The sequence below is a fragment of the Cynara cardunculus genome (assembly GCF_001531365.2).
Source record: "Cynara cardunculus var. scolymus isolate 2C chromosome LG 13, CcrdV1, whole genome shotgun sequence".
In the NCBI taxonomy this organism is placed as follows: Eukaryota; Viridiplantae; Streptophyta; class Magnoliopsida; order Asterales; family Asteraceae; genus Cynara; species Cynara cardunculus.
The window spans coordinates 17,088,450-17,095,261 of record NC_037540.1 but is presented as its reverse complement, the minus strand read 5'-3'; the positions used below and the strand labels follow the sequence as shown (position 1 = coordinate 17,095,261).

General features: G+C 32.6%; 1 non-coding gene across 1 annotated transcript; it reads left to right on the top strand.

Moving 5' to 3' along the window:
* The first annotated feature begins 5,786 nt into the window (after positions 1 to 5,786).
* TRNAA-CGC lies at positions 5,787 to 5,859 on the top strand. The gene has a single exon. It is a non-coding gene; the product is annotated as a tRNA-Ala (tRNA).
* The last annotated feature ends 953 nt before the right edge of the window (positions 5,860 to 6,812 follow it).

Below are 6,812 nucleotides of genomic sequence, written 5' to 3'. Positions count from 1 at the left end.
ACAGATTTCAGTGTAAAGGATCATAGAGTAGTCCAAAGGCATATCAAAATAGATGCCATTAATTAATTGGAACATGTTGGTACTACACATGTCCATGCTTCTAATTTTTCCAGTTAAGGCTCTATTGACCAATGTGAACAGAGCATTCCACATTGGTGGTAGAAGCTGGCGCCTAAACTATGATGGGAAGTTAATTTGCTTGCTGTAACCAATGAACCTCAGAAATCCAACGATTTGGTCTTAGAATGAAGCATATGATTGTTTGCTATAGTAATAACACTTGTGCTATCACAATAAATAGGGATTTTTGATAGTTGAAGATCATAGTCACTGACTTGGTTCTTTATCCAACGGATTTGAGCATAACAACTTTCACTAGCTACATATTCAGCTTTAGCGGTTGATATGAACACTGAGTTTTGTTTATTGCTTGCCCATCTCACCAACTTTCCACCAAGGAGTTGACAACCCCCAGTGGTTCTCTTCCTATCTATCTCACATCCTGCAAAATCACTATCTGAATATCCGATCAGATCGAACCCTGAGTCTCTGGGATACCAAAGACCTAGATTGGGTGTACCCTTCAGATATCTGAATATTCACTTTACAATGATGAGATGAGATTTTTTGGGTTCACCTTGATATCGTGCACATAAGGAAGTTGAATACATGATATCAGGTTGACTAGCTGTCAGATACAACAAAATTCTGATTATTCCCCTATAAGTAGTATCATTCATAGGTTTCCATTTGGATCCTTGTTCAGCATAAAGGAGGTGCCATGGGAGTTTTCATAGCTGAGCTTTGGTTTAAATCGAGTTTACAAGAGTTTTGGCCAATTTGTAGAAGGGGGAATGAATACAAACACATAGTTTTACTTTTTAAATTTGTTTATTGATAAGAGAAGATCAATATGAAATTTACAAATTTTCGGGGAAGAAGATAAGATTAAGAGCTCATCTAAACAATCTTAGAAACACATAGATAACACTATAGATAAAAACAAGAAAGAAGAGAGTTAGAATGAGAAGAAGGTGATTGTTGAGAAAAGAGTCTTCACAGCTATTTATACCCATTGCATTTAATGCAAGTCAGAAGGTATAAACCACATGGAAAACTCTTATTTGAGAGCTTGTCCTTTGTTTTCATATATGCTGGCTTTTGGCCGTATATGAACAGTTGTCTTTCACAAAGTAGGTAAGCACGTTTGGTTACAATAAAGTAACTCCGTACATATGCTTTTTTGTGTGAGATATGGGGTTGTCCTTTTTATGCAAAAGAATAAGACAAAACTAATCTTGTAGAGCAAAATATTCATTTGATCATTGACACTGATTCAACTCTAGAGTTTTTCTTTAGTGTTTGCTGAGCCTTGGTCAGATTTCACTCTTTGATTTAGACACATTTGTTATCACTGAATGCGTTAAGATCATGAATTATTGTCTCTATCTTCAGCTGCATCTTCGACATTGCTGAAAGTTCCTTTGGTGTGAGTTTTATCTTTGAGGAATACTTGTTCTTGGAGAAGTTTATAATACATGTTTAGCGATCACTGAACAGACTCAGAGATGATTGTTGAAACTGAACAAAAACAGAACTAAGTATTTTTCACTAAGTATAAAGGGTCATCATTATATCACTGAGAGAGTTTGAATGAACACAAGATCCTTGATTTTTGCATATAGATCTGTACGTTCAACAAAAATTAATTCATATTTGCGAGCATGTTCAGCACTCTCACTTTCAGATATCTCTAATTTTTCAGATAAATCGGATATTTTCTTTAAAAATCTATCATTCTCTTATCTAAGACTCTTCTTATCATCTTCTAAAGAAGTGATAAAACTCAAATTTTGAGCATTCTCTTCAGATTAATGCAAAACAACATCATGCTCTTTCTTCAGTTTTATTTCCAAGGATAAAACTAAATTTTCTCCTTTTTCAACTTTTCTTCAAAATCATGAATCCTGAGCATCATATTATTCATTTGTTCTTCAAATTCATTACAAGAATTAAAATTTACCTCAGATGTAGACTCGGAATAACAAGAGTTGTGATCATTATCATCTGAACCATAATCCTCTTACTTTCTCGCCATAAAACATATATTCGCTTGAGTTTCCACATCTTCGTCATCCTCTGAAAGATTCAACTAGTGATCATCTTCCGCCATTAATGCTTTACCATCTTTTTCTATAGTTTCGCTAACAACATCTTATTCTTGTAATACTCAAAATTCCTGACCAACGATTTTCTACAATCCTTTGCAAAATGTCTTTATTTACCACAGTTATAACATTTCAGAACATCATCCATAGAGTTATCTTCAGATTTCTTTCCTTCAAACTTCCTGTTATTAGACTTCTTGTTCTCATACCTCTTTCCATCAAACTTCTTTGAACTTGAAGAAAATCTCTGTTTATTTGAGGACGGTTTCTTATAAAACTTCTTTCGAAAAACCTGTGTCAAAAAATCATGGCCTGTTTTAAATCCTTTAATTCTGAATCAGAATCACTTTTCTTTTCATCATCATCTGAACTCTCACTCTGATCTTTCTCAAATCTTGAACTCCTGGTACTAGAAGAATACCGTTGCTTCTTTTTTGAAACCAATGCCAATGGATCTGTAGACTTTACTCTCTTTCTCTGAATCTCCAAAATCTCTGAAACTTCTTCTGGATTATGTTTGATGTTTTCATATATGAAATAAATTTCCAATTTAGATAAATTTTTATTTTGAATTATATTCGTTGCAAAAAATTTCAATTACGGTCTCAGATTGTTTAGACTCTTGACATCGTTCTCAATATTAGTCTTCATAATACCATTCTTCCTGAGTTCATTCAACATATTACAATATCTATCATAAGTAGATTCAAAACTCTCTGCCTTAGCTTTGAAATCCTAATAACTTGTAATGTAATTAGTGACCTTAATCTGAGCTCCAACTTCAGTACCCATCATCTGCTTTGAAATTTGATCCCATATACCTTTGGATGTCTTATGACTATCAATGTTGTTATAGATCTCATTTATAAGACCTCAAAACAGATATGATCTAGCCAATTTCTCAGCTTTAACACGATTTTTCTTCTTAACAGTCTTCTTAGATGGATCTTTTGGTGTTTTCCTGGGTGGAATTGGAGGATCAACATCTGGTACACCTGGTACTTCAACAAGGATTTATGTAGGACCTTCTTTCAGAGACAATAAGATTTCCTCATTTAGTTCATGTATATCAATGAAATCCAAGAATCTATCTTTCCATTGTGAATAATCTCCGCGAAATAAAACCATTGGTTTACTGTCAAAACCAATTGCCATTGCTTCTCGAGAAGAAATTGTAATAAAACTTGATTGACCATAAGACAAAATTGTTGAAATGATCCAAAAATCCAAACTTTGAAAATCAACTATCTCAGACCTCAACTATCGAAAGATGACCAAATGTATCATAGATAACTATGCAATATTCATAACTATCATAGAGTTCTTTGTGCTATAGATCTAACTGTCGCAAGCTCTTTGTGCAATAGATCCAACTATCGCAAGCTCTTTGTGCGATAGATCCAACCATCATAGATACTTGATGCGATATATACCAACTATCACAAATAACTGATGCAATATACTCAATTATCTCACACAACTATGCGATAGATATTCATACTCAATCCTTGCGATAAACTCAAATCTTCAGCAGAAACGGAGAATCCAACTTCAAAACTCATCCAAATTTGATACAATTCAGCATGAAGCCTCGAAAAGTGTGTGGCAACACAATTAATAAAGATCTTTGTACCAAAAACATATTACAATAGGCTAATTTTGTAAAATCAACCCAACACTGTCAAAAACACAGTTCGAACATAATCTTCAATAAATTCACAAATTTTGGTCAAACTTTACCAAATTGAAGAAGTAGATGATTCAAATTCTTCCAAGGAAGAAAATAAATTATATTGAGTAAGAATTGACCACAAATTCTTCAAAAATCAGAAAATTTGATTGAGAATACAGTCAGTTCAAGAAACAGAACTCAATCTTCAAAAAAATTCAGGGTTTTAATAAAAATTGAATCAGATTAATATTTGCCTTTTGATCTGATACCAATTGTTAAACCTAGTTTCAAGTAATATGAGCAAAAGCTTCAAAGTTCATCAATGGAGAAATCATCTTATCATTGATATTGAGAGAGCGAATTACAAGTCGATACATTTACAAAATAAAAGATTTTACACAAAGATAACAAAGCGTAAAAGTATTTATACCCAAATGGTATCTACAAGATAAGCCCCTACAACTTGATTACAATTACAATTTAAACCCCAACAAAATCAAGTTCACATTAATGCTTGTAAATACGGACTATTATATGTCCTACTATCGAGCATAAGACCATAGTAGCGGTTCTGCCTTATACTACATGGGCTTTACTTGTGAGCACCGTATATGCACTTTTATTACTAACCATCTCTTAGAGAATAAATTAGATCAATTAAATCTACACTAAAACCTTCTGCATTTTCGCACGATGCTCTGTTGTATTTATGTTGTGTTGTGTCTAAAACTAAGGCCTTATTTTTACACCTAATACTTCAAGCTTAGGCTAAAAATGATAACGTATTTCTCTTGAACTACTGCTCTAATACCAACTTGTAACCCCCTCATTTTACCATGAGAAATGTTATGTCATCTAAAACAATTTTCCAAAAATACTCCAAAATTACGACTAAATTAAAAATTTAGACCATATATAGCGGAAGAATTTAAAATAATAAATATGTAATTTAGATTCTAACATGTCCTGTACCTCGTTGCATTACAAAATTTATCCATCATAGATGTCTGATCATAAATGATGCACTTAAATAAGTAGGCAAGTCCCTTAAATGTGCCTCTTCACACCAAATAGTATTCATTTTCTGAAAACATACAAGACTGAAAGAAAAGAAATTCCATAAGTTGCTTAGTCGATTATGGATCTTCATTGACATTACTTAGGTTGTCCGACCTGTACCATACAAAACAAATCCAAAATTAAGGAGACTGATTTGTAACTAAAACTTTTTAGCCTAGACATAACATTTTAAAAAGTCTACAGGTTGAAACAGACAAAACCCCGAACTTCTATAACTCAAGCCACGAAGGTCGTCCACCATAGAGCTGGAAGACCGATAACTCATTCTTGACCGGAAAAACGACCTTTCGGCCTAATTTATTCGTTGTTTCAACAATTCTTTTTGCTAGAACCCTAGAAGATAATTTTTCTCATCCATAGGAACAAGAATCAAGAAAATTCATCAAGTATCGAGTCTCATTTTCTCACTTAAAATTTTGGTTTTTAAACCACTTGAAATTTTGAAAGAAAACTCAAAACTGGACCTTTTTAACTAAAATATGAGATATAAGGCTATTAAGGTTCAGTAAAGGACTAAAAAACGAAGCTAACCATATAAAGATCTCAAAATTTGGTTGAGTATTTTACTTTCCATCGTCGATAAACCAAAATTTCGGATACGAACTTTCTCATATTGGAGAGATCTGTTTTGTAAATCGAACAGATCTGAAACTTGAAAGCAACATGATAATGGTCGAACTTTGAAGCATCTTAATGGCTCGTTCAGTCTACAAATAAACCAGAACTTGTAGATTTAAATATGGAACACCATCATCTACATTTTTGGTTTAAGAAAGTCAAGATTTTGCTTAGAAAATTTCTGTTTAAAAACTTGACAAAATCTTGACTTTCTTATAGAGAATAAAGGAAACAAGAAATTCAAAAATGGGGGTGTAGCTCATATGGTAGAGCGCTCGCTTCGCATGCGAGAGGCACGGGGTTCGATTCCCCGCACCTCCATTATTTTATTTTCTATGCTTATTATAATTTCCAATTTAAACCCTTATCCTTCAAATACATTAAAAATAAACCATTTATTTGTTGTCATGTCAAGTGCATATCGAATTTGGGCAACACGTATTTATTGTCCATTGGTTTCTTCTTCTCGTCACCCATTCATAAAGGCTCATTTTTATTAAATATAAAAAAAAAAATGCAATGAGGGACATAAACCATAATCTGTGTAACAAAATATAAAATGCATCATCTAAAATGATGTCTTTTTGTGTTTTTTGAAATAAAAATATCAGTTATTTTGTTGTAGTTATTATTAGCTAAAAACTTACTTTCAATAATCAAAATTGCTAACCTATTTAATCTATCTTGACCCATGGTAGGTAGACCGTAGAAATATCAAGTATTTCATTTTTACTAAATCTCAATCTCAAATCAGACCAAATTCATTTATCCTTTTTATCCAGTGTTTCATTCTTACTCAATCTTAACCACAACTCAGATCAAATTCCCAAGTTAGTCCTTGCGAAGATTAAAATAATTTCTTCTTGTCTTTTCTTTTTTTCTATTTTGAGCACCTGATGGTTGTGGTCGAGGAAATATATCTTAAACAAATGATATGATATAGAGAATAAGAAGGTAATACCTAATTTAGTCGTGGTTCATGAAATTGGCAAACCAGTAAAAAACAAACAGTAATAAAACAAGAATTTGGGTAAACCTAAGTTAAACAAAATAACGGTAACCTAAACTAAACAAAATAAGTAAATAACCCTAATCCAAACTAAATAGTAAACATAAAGCACGTTAGAAATCAAATTTTAGAATTTTACCACATTAATCGAGAGCCAGAGACGAAATCAGGAATAAAGATAGAGCCATAGATGATTCTGAATCAACCGAGTTCAGAGTTCTAGACCCAATCTTCCAGAGTTCCAGACTTCTAGTTTACAGAAACA